The following is a 14,329-nucleotide window of genomic DNA, read 5'->3' on the forward strand; positions in this document are numbered from 1 at the left end:
GAGGACTTTTAACTTTGCTTATGAAGAGAGTTTGTTTTTGATGACAATCTGATTCTGGGTGTTCATGCCTTCTCATTGGAAAACCACCACTGTGCTTTTTTCTCTTTTTCCATTTTTTTCTTTCATTGTTAGAGATGGCTCTCTCTCTAACTGTAACTGTGGGAGGGTAGTGATGTAATCACAGCTCACAGTAACCTCTGGCTTCAGCCTCCCAGTTAGCTAGGACTATAGGCACACGTTACCACACCTGGCTATTTTTTTTTTTGTAGAAACAGGGTCTCACTCTGTTGCCTAGGCTGATCTCGAACTCCTGGGTTCAAGCAGTCCTCCTGCCTCAGCCTCTCAAAGTGCTGGGATTACGGGCACTGAGCCACTGTACCCAGCCTTTTTTCTCTTTTATTCTTGTCTTGTATATTTTACATTTTATAGCTTTTCATGTTTCTGAAACCACTTACCACATTTAGGTCAAAAGGCAAAATAATAAAAAATAAAACCAACCTCACCTAAAAAAAAGTTTTAAGGATTAAGTATTTCCATATACCAGTGATGAACAGATTTGAACAATATGTTTGATTTTATGCTCTCTAGTTGCTAAAGTGAGGAAAAGAAACAGAATTATATTGTTTTCATGTGCTGACAGCCGGAAGCATGTAAACATCTGCAGAAACCAAACGTTTCCTGGAACTAAGCTTGAGCAGAAATCTATCACGTGGACCTTTGTTTAAAGAACCTTGTGAAAAACCACAGTTATGTAAAAGACCCAGGAGCGCAGTTCATGTGGATTAGATTCTCTAGGAGGCAGAGAGTCTAAGGAGATCAAAGAAAAAAATGACTTGGGAAGTACATATGCTGAGCCCTGGAGCCTAACTAGCAGAAGGGAGTTTTAGAGGCACTGAATCCAGGGCCTCTGCTTTTTGGGGACTGTAGTAAAAGAAAGGAGTATAGGCCTGGTTCAGTGGCTCAGACCTGTAATCCCATTACTTTGGGAGGCTGAGGCTGGAGGATGGTTTGAGGTCAGAATTCAAGACCAGCCTGGGCAACAGAGTGAGACCCCTTCTCGACAAAAAACAAAAACAAAAACAAAAAAACCTGGGTATGTTGGTGTGTGCCTGTAGTCCTAGCTACTCAGGAGGCTGAGGCAGTAGGGTCATTTAAGTCCAGGAGTTGAAGGCTGCAGTGAGCCATGCGGGTACCACTGCACTCCAGTTGGGTGACAGAGCAAGACCCTGACTAAACAAAACAAAGGAGGCGGGGAGTTTAGAAAATGCCACGATTGTTAAGAGGACCATCCGATTTCATTTTCTCTAAAATATTAGATATTGTCAGTGTGGTTTTTGTATAGGTGCTGATTCTGTTCTGTTCATCTTCAAGTAACAAATAAATGCCTGCAGTGGAGATATCTTATTTTGATGATTAATGGGACACTTTTAAGCTTTGAAGAAAGCAGACAACATTTTCTGTGGATCTTTAAGAGCTGGGCTAATATTTTTGCCCACACAGAACTCTAATTCATTTCAGAGTCAAGGGCAACAATAGAATATTATTTCAGTGACCTTGCATTTGTTAATACAGGTTTTCATAATAGAAAGCAATTTAAATCTTAAGAACTAATGTAACATGGAAGAAACAACTTTTTCCTGAAATATATGAGGGACAAGTGTAACAAACAATTCATCTTTACTCTGACAGTCTCAACTGAAAGACTTCAGTGTGGTCATAGTAGTGCATTTTCTGTTCCCAGCAGGCAAGTAAGGCAAGGGACGCATCAGCTCCCAGGCTACTATAGTCATCCATGGAGACGAGGGAGGCTCTGATGGCAGTGGTGGGAGCAGGGAGAAGTACTTAGAATTCAGATGTAGTTGTAAGATGGAGCCAGCAGGGTTTGCTCATGAACTGGGTAGAGGGTGTGAGGGAAAGAGAAAAGGCCAAGATGACTTGGAGGATGGAGTTATCCTTGCCTAAGATGAGCAAGCCTGTAGGAGCTTCAGGCGTGGGGGCCCTAGGGGAGCATCAGGAGTTTGGCGTGGCATGATGTTAAGAGGGGAATGTCTATTAGACATGCAGGTGGAGATGTCAAGGAGAAGCCTGAAAATATGAGCCTTGAGTTCAGGGAAGAGGTTCACGCTCTTATTTAAGGTGATGAGACCCACTGAGATGACCAGGAGGAGGGAGTGTAGATAGGAAAGTTCGAGAACTGAGAGTCCCGGGTCCCTCTGGCATTGAGAGACTGGATAATGAGAAGTGGTTTAAAGAATGGCCAGTGAAGGAGGAGGAGAGTCAGTAGGTTGCGGTGTCCTGGTAACCAAGCAAAGAAAGTGTTTAAAGAAAGAGGAGAGTGATCAGCTCTGTCTGTGCCGCTGGCAGGTCCAGTAAGAGGAAGACTAAACAGTGAACATTAGATTGAGTGAAAATGGTTTCTGCTGCTTTTTTGTCCAAGTAGTCTTGAATGAATTCAGTTAACCTCTCTCTGGGGATAACAATGGTACCTACCTCATCAGGTGGTGGTGATGAACTGTTTATTTATTTTAAAAAATTTTTGCTGAGACAGGGTCTAGCTCTGTTGCCAAGTTGGAGGGCATTGGCATGATCACAACTCACTGCAACCTTGACCTCTTGGACTCAAGCAGTTCTCCTGTCTCAGCCTCCCAAGTAGCTAGGATCATAGGCATTTTCACCACCACACCCAGCTAATTTTTTATTTTATTTTATTTTATTTATTTANCCACAGTGCTGGGATTACAGGCTTGAGCCACCGTGCCCGGCCTAATTTTTTATTTTTTTGTAGAGAAGGAGTCTTGCTGTGTTGCCCAGGTTGGTATCAAACTCTTGGACTCAAGCAATCCTCCTGCCTTGACCTCTCAAAGTGCTTGCATTACAGGCGTGAGCCACCATGTCCAGCCTATGAACTGTTTAATTGGATGACCAGCCTAAGCAAGAAAGACCCCTTTCCAAAAAAAAAAAAAAAAAAAAGCTGGATGTGGTGCCATGTGCCTGTGGCCTCGGCAACTCAGGAGGCTGAGGTGGGAGGATCACTTGCTCCAGGAGTTTGAGACTGCAGTGAGTTATGATTGCCCCACTGCACTCCAGCCTGGATGACAGAGTGAGACCCTGTCTAAAAAGAAATAAAAAATGCTCGCTTTGGCAGCACATATGCTAAAATTGAAGTGATACAGGGAGGAATGGTATGGCCCCTGGACTAGGATGGTATGCATATTTGTGAAGCATTCCATCTTTTTAAAATTCAATTTTAAAAGTTTTTAAAAAGAAATAAGTAAATGGATGAGATAATTCCTTTAAAGCACCTCTCCCTGTACCTGGCTTTTGGGTATTTCACAGTTGAAGACATTGCTGGCTTTAACAATAGCAGTTTTAGGGGAGCAGTGGGGACAAAGCCTGATGGGAATAGGAAGAAAGAATTGGAGACAGCAGATGGAGTCAGCTCTTTTGAGTATTCTTATAAAATTGGATTAGAGAAATGGGGAGTTAATTCGTGGGACTGTGGGGTCAAGAGGAAAGGCCAGTAGACAAGAAGGCCTCCCTCCCTCCCTCCTTTCCTCCTTTCCTAAAAACCACAGACCTTCTACAGTGATGGGGATCATCCTGTGTAGAGGGAAAAGCTGATGATGTAGTTGGATTTAGGATCATAGATAACAATGGACCGAAATAACTAGGTTGTCCTTGCCACCTGCCCCCGCCTCTCAGTCTTTTATTCATTCACTTAACAAATACTTATTGTAGGTTCACAAGGTGCCAAGGACCGAGCTTAGGTGCTGGGAACAGTGGTGGTTAAGGGACTAATCAAACGGGCACGAGCTCTACACCCTCATGAAGTTGTCACAGTCTGGTGGAGATAGGCTTTCTAAAAACACACAAATACAGGTTTGGATGAGCGCTTTGCAGGAAGAGTACAGGGTGCTTTTGAGAGGAAGAGAAGGAGAGTAGCATGGTGTGACTTAGATGGGGAGGCATACAAAGGTCTCTCAGATGTGAAAGATGACCATAGCTGAAAAGAAGAGCATCCCAGCAAAGGGAACAGACCTTGCAAAGGCCCTGGGGCAGGCAAGAGAGAAGCTAGTGCTTTTGGGGATTTGAGAGAAGGCCAGGGTGGCCTGAGAGGTGGGAAGGGAGCAGGTCATGCAGGGCTTTGGAAGCCTCCATGTTATAGCTTATGGGATATCATGTCTAAGAGCATTGGGAAACATTGAAAACTGTTTTAGTTGGGAAGTGACATGGTGAGATTTGCATTGGAGAAAAACATACAACCCATAATGAAGTATGTCCTGGTGAATGGATCGGAGGGGCAAAAGTAGGGGAAAAACCCACCAATTTAGGCAAAAAGATAATACCTGTGAAAATACTTAGTCTAAGATATGTATAATTTTGATATAGAAACGGAAGTGAGGATATCCTCTCTTTAGCAGAATTTGCTTTGCACTTAACCAGGTTTCTTACTTCCATAAGCAGAAATTAATCCCCAATGATAGAAAAGAGTTAATGAACACATTCTCCATTTTCTTGTTAAAAATAATGTCAGTCGAGAAGAATCAGCTGAAGGTGTCAGTGATTTCAGATTATTTAACATAAAATGAAACTTTGAAAAAGATTGTGGCAACCTTGTGAAAAGTAAAAATAATGAGACCTTATTAAATTTTTTTTCTAGGAAAAAATACCCATGAATCAATATTAGGAGACAGAATCTGTTAAGAAAACTCATTATGGCCAGGTGCGGTGGCTCACATCTGTAATCCCAGCACTTTGGGAGGCTGAGGCTGGCAGATCACTTGAGCTCAGGAATTTGAGACCAGCCTGGGCAACACGGTTGAAACCCCTGTCTCTACCAAAAATACAAAAAATTAGCCAGGTGTGGTGGTGTGCACCTGTGGTCCCAGCTACTCAAGGGGCTAAGATGGGAGGATCACTTGAGCCTGGGAGGCAGAGGCTGCAGTGAGCTGAGATCTCATCACTGCACTCCAGCCTGTGTGACAGAGCCAGACCCTCTCTCAAAAATAATAAAGGCCAGGTGCGGTGGCTCACACCTGTAATCCCAGCACTTTGGGAGGCCGAGGCGGGTGGATCACGTGAGGTCAGGAGTTTAAGACCAGCCTGACCAACATGGCAAAACCCCTTCTCTACTAAAAATATAAAAATTAGCCTGGTGCAGTAGTGGGAGCCTGTAATCCTAGCTACTTGGGAGACTGAGGCAGGAGAATCACTTGAACCTGGGAGGTGGAGATTGCAGTGAGCTGAGACTATGCTGTTGCACTCCAGCCTGGGTGACAGTACGAGACTCAGTCTCAAAAAGAAAAAAAAGGGGAGCAAGTTCTAGTACTGGGTGGATATTTTATTGCACCAATTTAGGCTTCTCCCCAGAGATTTCTTAAAACAGAAAGGCAGTTGTAATACCAAGTATTGCTGTATCAGGCCACCTGCTACTCCAAGGCCATGAATTAACTTGTTCTAAGCTCTCAAGGAAAGAAAAGAGGAAACAGAGGTTTATTCCCTATCAAGACAGTCCACTCGAGAAAGTTCTGTCTTGGTTGTAACTTCAGGTTTCTTTCTTACGCAGGCATTTTATTAATGCTTTTACGAGTTAGAAGAGTTGGGATAATTTACCACCTGGAGTTTCTCTGCCTTGCTGATCTGAGCTCAGACCTGCTAATTTACCAGAGATGATTGATAAGACCCTGTAACAGCTGAGTAAGTAGATGTTTCTGTTTGTTTCCCTGCTTTTTAAAAAAGTTTAAAGTTTTAAAATACTATCAACTTTAATTGGGTTCTTTAAATTTTGTTGTTGAATAATGCTATGATGATTTTAATAAGTGAATATTTGTAAATAATGGGATTCTGGAAGAAATTAATCCCCGATGATAGAAAAGAGTTAATGAACACATTCTCCATACATAACACTTTAGCATTCAAGAAACATAGGACTTAAATACGTATATTAAAAATTTAGGCCAGACGCAGTGGCTCATGCCTGTAATCCCCATCACTTTGGGAGGCTGAGGCGGGTGGATCACCTGAGGCCAGGAGTTTGAGACGAGCCTGGCCAACATGGTGAAATCCCATCTCGACTAAAAATGCAAAAATTAGCCAGTCGTGGTGGCGGGTGCCCGTAATCCCAGCTACTCCAGAGGCTGAGGCAGGAGAATCGCTTGATCGCTATGAACACGACGGGAGGCGGAAGGTGTTGCCAGTGAGCCTGAGACTGACTGGGGACCATGACACTCCAGCCTGGGTGACAGGAGAGGCTCATGTCTCAAAAAAAAAAAAAAAAAAAATTTAAAAGCATTCTCCTTTAGCTGCTTTATTTCAACTTTTAGTTACATTATAAAATATATGGTAAAACAACTGTTAATACATTTTAAAATGCAACTGTATATAAAATTATCTTTGAATGCAGGATGCATTTTGGTTAATTTGAAATAAATACTGGTTTAGTGGAAATATAATTTTAATAGTTGTTTCTATTTGAAAATAATGATTTTTCTGATACTAATGTAGATAAGATCACAGAATCTCTCTGGATTTAGCTTTGTTTCTCAAACAGACTAGGGAAGAATGGCTTTCATTCTTTCTAATCAAAACACCTGAATGAAGTTTAAAGTGTTTTAAGTGTTGAGTCAGTTACCTTGAAAACAAACGGTTTCTCAGAACAAGAGCTATCATTCCTCGTACTATATCCTTTGAAACTGTTTTGACAAAACTAGTAAACCATGAAGTTGTACCAGGGCCTTGTTTGGTAATCTTAAACTAAAAACAATGAATAAATCTGCAAGATATTCCCGATGGCAGTGGGATTGTTTAATTTTGGTCCAAATCTGTGTTATCCAATATGGTAGCAACTGGCCGCATGCCACATGTAGCTATCAGACGTTTGAAATATAAGTAGTGCTAATGGAAATGTGCTCTGCAGAAATTACCGTATTTCAAAAAAATAATATAAAAAAAGGTTAAAATACTAGGTTTTATATTGAAATTATAATATTTTGGATATATTGAATTAAAACATACTAAAATTAATATCACTTGTTTTCATTTACTTTTTTATGTGACTGCTAGAAAATTTAAAATTACTTGTAGCTTGCCTTATGTTTCTTTTGGATAGAACTGATCTATATCATCACATGCAATCAACATTCTTAGTCATCCAGTACCTAGCATTCTGTAGCTCTTGAACTTTCTGGTCCCCATATGGATCAATTCATATATATTTGTATTGTTTTAAGAATGTGATTCTTTGATTCACCAAATATTTATTGACTACCTACCATGTGTCAGACAGTATTGTAGGTACTGGTGATACAGTAGTGAACAAAATGAACTAAACTCTCTGCCTTCATGGAGGTAACATTCTAGCAGGAAGACACAGACTAAGAACAAATAAAAAAGTACAATATGTACAATAAAAAGTACAATATGTACAATATGTACAATAAGTACAATAAAAAAGAAGGCAATGAGTGCGTTGGAGAAATATAAGGCAGGCAAGGGTAAGGGCTGAAGAGTTCACTGGTAAAGAAGGTGTTCAGGGAAGGCCTCAGTGAGAAGATGTGAAGAAGTTGATGGAAAGAGCCTGTGGGTGTTTGGGGGAAGAGTATTGTAGGCAGAGAGGATAGCAAATGCAAAGACCTTGAGGCAGAAGCATGCCTGGCTTGTTTGAAAGTAGAAGGAGGCTAGTGAATGGAGTGGAGTGGGTGAAGGGGCTGTAATCCCAGCACTTTGGGAGGCTGAGTCTGGGTGGATCACGAGGTCAGGAGATCGAGACCATTCTGGCCAAGGCGGTGAAACCCCATATCTACTAAAATACAAAAAATTAGCCGGGTGTGGTGGTGGGCGCCTGTAGTCCCAGCTACTCAGGAGGCTGAGGCAGGGGAATCGCTTGAACCCGGGAGGCGGAGGTTGCTGTGAGCCGAGATAGTGCCACTGCACTCTAGCCTGGTGACAGGGTAAGACTGTCTCAAAAAAAAAAGATGAGAGGATATGGATGGTCACATCATGTTGTCAGAGGCATTTAAACCAGAGCAGCGCCATCTTGAGTAGGGGCTGGGTAAAATAAGGCTGAGACCTCCTGGGCTGCATTCCCAAACACTTAGGCGTTCTAAGTCACAGGATGAGATAGGACGTCAGCACAAGATACAAGTCATAAAGACCTTGCTAATAAAAAAGGTTGCAGTAAAGAAGCCGGCCAAAACCCACCAAAACTAAGATGGCGACGACAGTGGGTGACGAGAGTGACCTCCGGTCGTCCTCATTCATTGCTACACTCCCACCAACACCATGACAGTTTACAAATGCCATGACAAGGACAGGTTGGTACCCCATAAAAAGGGGAGGCATAAATAATCCACCCGTTGTTTAGCATATAATCAAGAAATAACCATATAAATGGGCAACCAGCCACACTCAGGGCTGCTCTGTCTATAGAGTAGCCGTTCTTTTACTTTCCGAATGAACTTACTTTCACTTTATGGACTTGCCTCAAATTCTTTCTTGCATGAGATACAAGAATCCTCTCTTGGGGTCTGGATTGGGATCCCCTTCCCCTAACCGTGTGAGCAGTGGTTATTGTATGGGTTTTGGCTTCCAGTGAGCTGAAAAAGAATTGGTGGATTTTAAGGAGAGAAGCCACATGATCTTTCTATTGAAGCTAATGTGATTTGAATACTCTGGGCTGGGGGTGGGGGTGTTTGCAAGGATAAAAGCAGAGAGACCCAATGAGGCTGCTGCAGTGACCCAGCTGAGAGATGATGGTGCCTGAGACCATAAGTAAGGGATGTGATGAGAAATGATGGAATTCTAGTTTTATGTTGTTGTGAAATTAAATATGGATGAGAGACAAAAAGGGGTGTCAGGGAAGACTCCACAGTTTTCAGCTTGAACGACTGAGAGTAGAGGTGCCTTTGCTGAGATGAGGGGGGTGTGGATTGTGGAGGGACTGATTGGAGGCAGCACTAGGAGCTCAGTTTTAAACACATTAAATTTGAGATTCCTCTTTAGACATCTAAGCAGAAAGGTCATGTAGGCAGAGTCTGGACTTCAGTGGGAGGTCAGGATTCAAAAGGCAAATTTGGAGTCATTAGCATTGAACTGTTGTTCAAAGTCATAAGAAGGATTGAGGCCACCAAGAGAGTGAGAAGAGTGGTCTGAGGCCTCTCCTGGTCCCATGGAGTCAGCACGGCAGACTGAGGAACAGACGGGAAGGTGTAGGTCGTGATACTCTAGACACCAAGGGAAGCAGTAATAACCCACCTTGTCAGATGCTGCAGATGGGTTAGGTAAGATGCCAGCTGAAAACTGATCAGAAGATTTAGTGGTGAGGAGGATGTTAGTGATCTTGGCGAGTGGTTTCGGTGAAATGGTAGAGACAAAAGCCAGGGTGGAGCAGATTCCAGGGAGAATTGGAGGAACTGGATTGAAGAGTGAGTTACAGACAGACTCTCTTTTGAGTAACTTGTGAAGTCCAGAAGAGTCAAGGAAAGTTTTGGTTTTGGTTTTTTAAGATGAGAGAAATTACATGTTTCTCCCAATGCATGTGTTAGAGAGATTTCGTGGCCTACCAGATTTATGATATTTAAGACCACTGCCTGCTGTGTTAAGTGTGGAGGTGTAGTGCTTCCCTCCTAAGATGATTTCATAGAATTGTGTTGTGGAAGAGGCGGAGGGGTGGGAGGGGTCGGGGGAGAGAGAGAAAGAGAGAGAATGTAGAGGTTGGCACTGAGTATGTTAAAGGTGGCTTTTGCAATTGTTATGAAATTTGGCTGCTGCTTGCTCAGTGTCTACATTCACATTCCGGGAATTAAAAATTTTAAGGTAACAAATGTTAAGACTAGTTCTCCTCAACTGAAAATGTTGAAAAAGCTGATGTTTGGTGTGTAATTCCTTTTCCTTACTTTTGAGGAAGTTGTTGAAACATTTGAAGATATTGAGGCAGAGACAATACCCAAGGTCACAAAAAATGAAATATTGCCAGAATACCTGGATTTTAGATCTGATTTCCTAGCTCTGTGGAACACTTAATCCCTCTGTGTTCAGTTCCAGCAGGTATAAAATGAGGATAATATTTGCTCTACCTGCCATAGGAGGTTTTTATGAGGATCAGATGAACTGGTAGGTGAAGGGGCTTAGTCAACTATAAAGCATTGTATTATATAAATAGGAAGTAATGATGTTAAAACTAAATTATACTTGAGGATTTTGCAATAGCATGTGAAATAACTGGAGAAAGTATAACGTAACAAAATCTGGGCTGAGAATATTTGTAATACATAATCTTACTAATAGAACTGCAAGAATTTGCTTTTTGCCTATGTCAGACTTTGTTAATACACCACAGAATCGATTGTGTTTGGGTGATCTCACAGAGTTCTGCGGTGAAGCCACAGCTGAGGTCCAAGCAATCAATCAGTTCATCTTCTAGGAGGAGTCTCAAAGTTACTCAACTGGCTATTTTGGTACTTTAATATAATGTTATCTTGCTGTTACTATGTGGAAGAGCCACTCTCTTAATAGAAAATATTCACGTTCTGATGATAAATTTTCTATCAAGACTTTGAAAGCATTTCTATATTTGATACTTGGAGTTGAATTATAGTCATGCTTCATTTTTGTATTGTCATCATACTTTATGCTGTGAAAAATTGAGAAATCAAAAATGAGTAGCCAAGATCACTTCCCTTAATGGTGATGTGAAGAGGCGATTCTCTTTCTGAATAAAACAAGCATAAAACTGGGCGAGATTGTCCAAAATGGTCGTTTCTGGGCCCTGGAAACCTACCAAAAAGGCAGATAATAAATTGAGAAGCATTATTGATACACTGAATCTTTGGATATGAAGAATAGGGGTTGTGGCCTTCTCGCATGGGGGGCTTCTTCTGTCTCCTTGCCCACTATCTCAGTTGTCGAGCTGCTGTTTTACCAGACATGAGAGACTCAATTTGAAGTATGGGTAAAGGTTGTGGTTAAGAAATCACAGCATTCAGCTGGGCGCGATGGCTCAAGCCTGTAATCCCAGCACTTTGGGAGGCTGAGGTGGGCGGATCACAAGGTCAGGAGATCAAGACCATCCTGGCTAACATGGTGAAACCCGATCTCTACTAAAAATATAAAAAATCAGCCGGGCATGGTGGCAGGCACCTGTAGCCCCAGCTACTCAGGAGGCTGAGGCAGGAGGATGGTGTGAACCCGGGAGGCAGAGCTTGCAGTGAGCCGAGATCACGCCACTGTACTCCAGCCTGGGCAACAGAGCGAGACTCTGTCTCAAAAAAAAAAAAAAAAAAAAAAGAAATCACAGCGTTGCTGGCTTGAAAGTGGCATAATCAGTGAATAATGAAAAACCCACAGCTTTGCTACTTTGAGTTTGAAGTTTGCTAGTTTGAGGCCACCCATCCAGAAATTTAACAAGGAGATCCTAGAAATGAGAGACCTATACAGGGCTAACATGGCTCTCCAGCCATCTGTAGCAGACAGCTAAACTTTGCATGCCCAGGGGATACTCAGTCGAGCCCAGCAAAAAGTGAAAGCCAGAAGAGACTTGAGATCTGGGTACAACCTTGAATGCTGCCTTTCATGCACAGACTGTTCGATCTGCAGATGGTGGAAGCCTTACCGGTGCAAGGTGGCTGGGCTCAGTCTCTGCCCAAATCCACTGGCTGACCACTAAACTAAGCAGCCACTCACTCATTAGGGAAATGCAAATTAAAGCCATAACAACAACCACCAGAATGGCTAAAATCAAGAAGATTGACAATCCAAGTGTTGACAAGGATATGCGGAAACCAGAATTCTCTCATATTGCTGGTGGGAATATAAAACAGTATGGCCATGATGGAAAACAGTTTGGCGGTTTCTTAAAAAGTTCAGCATACACTTAATGTGTAACTCAGCAATTCTGTTTCCAAGTATGCTGTCAGGAAAAATGACAGCATGTGTCCAGGCCAAGTTGGTATACAATGTTCACAGTGTCACCCAGCAAGCAAGCAATGGGCCTGCTGCCCAAGGCACATAGAGGCCAATACCATGGCACTGGCTTTTGAGGAAAAAGAAGCTTTATCATAACTGGGCTGGCAAGGAGCCAGGAAGAAGCACCCAAATCTGCCTCTTGGAGCTGGTAGTTGGGTAGAGTTTTATAGGCATAGGGTAATAGGATGTGATACAATTGGATCTTCTGATGAAGTGGTGCTGGGGGGTGTTTTCTGACTGACTTCTGCCATGGGGCTGTGCCAGAGCTTGATCTGATTGGATTCTGGATCCTGTCATGCCATAACCACTTTTTTGATTTGTTTTGTTTTGAGATGGAGTCTCACTCTTGTCGCCCGGGCTGGAGTGCAGTGGCGTGATCTCAGCTCACTGCAACCTCTGCCTCCTCCCAAGTAGCTGGGATTACAGGCGCCTGCCACCATGCCCAGTATTTGTGTTTTTAGGAAAGATGGGGTTGTGCCATGTTGGCCAGGCTGGTCTGGAACTCCTGACCTCAGGTGATCTGCCCACCTCAGCCTCCCAAAGTTCTGGGATTACAGGCATGAGCCACCACACCTGGCCTCCACTTCTTAATTCAATTCCCTCTCCTTGGTTGGAATATTTAGGTTGCCCCTAGTTGCATGCTTGGTTCATCTGGACATGCTTAGGTTACATGATGTTCAACCTGGGGGCCCATGGCAACTGAAAAACAACTCACAACTTTGTTACAGAAGAGAGGAACCAAACTGGTCTGATGTGGTTAAAATAGCAGCTTTAGCTGTGATTGAAAACTGGAACTAATTTATGTGTCTGTCAGCAGATGAATGGATAAGTAAATTGTGGTATATCTGTGAAGTGGAATAATACTCAGTAATGAAAAGGAATGGACTGTTGATAGATACAGTGACATGTATGCATTGCAAAATAATAGTATGCTGTGTGAAAGAAGCCAGACACCTTTCTCTACAAAATAGCATACTGATTCCCTTTAGGTGAAATTCTAGAAAATGCAAGCTAATCTGTAGTGACAGTAGATCAGTGCCTGCAGATCAGAGGATGGCTTGGGAGAGGAGGGAGAAAGAGATTCTAAAGGAAAGAGCACAATGAAACATTTGGGGGTGATGTATATATTCATTATTTGATTATGCATGATGATTTCATGGGTATATAGGTATGTCAAAACTCATCAAATTGTATCTTTAAATATGTGCAATTTATTGTATATCAACAGTAACTCAGTAAAGTTGTAAAAACTATGCCCATTCAAAAAGCAAACAGATGTTCATACTACCATTATTCACAGTAGACAAAAACTGGAAACAGTCCAAATCCATCAACTGGTGAATAGATAAACAAAATTTGGTATGTCCATATCAGCCATGAAAAGGAATAAAATTCTGATTCATGCCAGAGGTACATACTACAATATGGTTGAACCTCAGAAACATGCCAAGTGAAAGGGCTCTGTCTTGTATGATACCATGATATGAAACTTTTAGAACAGGCAAACCTTAGATCAGATCAGTGCTTTGCCTGGGTGTGGGGTGGCAGCATGGAGACTGGTTTTAAACAGGCACAGCAGAACAGTTTGGGTGATGGAAATGTTCCTGGTGATAGTTGTGTATAAATTGTATGAAAATGTGTGGAATTGTATGCTTAAAATGGATAATTTTCATGACATGCAAATTATACCTCAAGAAAGCCACTAAATGTGGGTGGCCATTCAAAATTTCAAATTCTCTTTAAGATGACCATTCAGGCCAGGCGCGGTGGCTCATTCCTGTAATCCCAGCACTTTGGGAGGCCATGGCGGGCAGATCACGAGGTCAGGAGATCGAGACCATCTTGGCTAACACGGTGAAACCCTGTCCCTACTGAAAGTACAAAAAATTAGACGAGCGTGGTGGCGGGCATAGTGGCAGGCGCCTGTAGAGGCAGGAGAATGGCGTGAGCCCGGAAGGCCGAGCTTGCAGTGAGCTGAGATCACGCCACTGCACTCCAGCCTGAGCCTGGGTAAACAGAAGTGAGACTCCACATCTCAAAAAAAAAAAGAAACAAAAAAAGAAACAAAAAAACAAAAATACAAAACAAAAAACGATGACCATATCAATGGAATTGACTATATAACTGATTTCATTTGAACATACTGCTTCGAATACTTTGTGAGTTCACTGAATTCATGTTCTGATGTCAAATGCTTTTGGATTCTGATTGTAAATTAGTTATTTGTAAATTAGTTAAATTGTAAAATAATTTAAATTAAATTGTAAAAGAGTTGTTTTTCCCAGAATTTAGTGACCAGGAATAGCTGTATTTCCCTTGCATATGATTTGTCAAATGATTGGTTTTATGTTAAATAGTTATTAACACC

The 14,329-nt window shown here is 42.1% G+C and overlaps 1 long non-coding RNA gene across 3 annotated transcripts in view; it reads left to right on the top strand.

Moving 5' to 3' along the window:
• The window catches only part of LOC108514812 (uncharacterized), a 167,470-nt gene that overhangs the window by 49,961 nt on the left and 103,180 nt on the right, over positions 1-14,329 (top strand). For all 3 annotated transcript variants that reach the window (XR_001881346.1, XR_001881347.1, XR_001881348.1), the window contains exon 3: positions 5,567-5,697. This is a non-coding gene — a long non-coding RNA (uncharacterized LOC108514812). The remainder of the gene's footprint in view (positions 1-5,566; positions 5,698-14,329) is intronic.

Source organism: Rhinopithecus bieti, unplaced genomic scaffold (assembly GCF_001698545.2).
Source record: "Rhinopithecus bieti isolate Rb0 unplaced genomic scaffold, ASM169854v2 scaffold_34313, whole genome shotgun sequence".
Taxonomy (NCBI): Eukaryota; Metazoa; Chordata; class Mammalia; order Primates; family Cercopithecidae; genus Rhinopithecus; species Rhinopithecus bieti.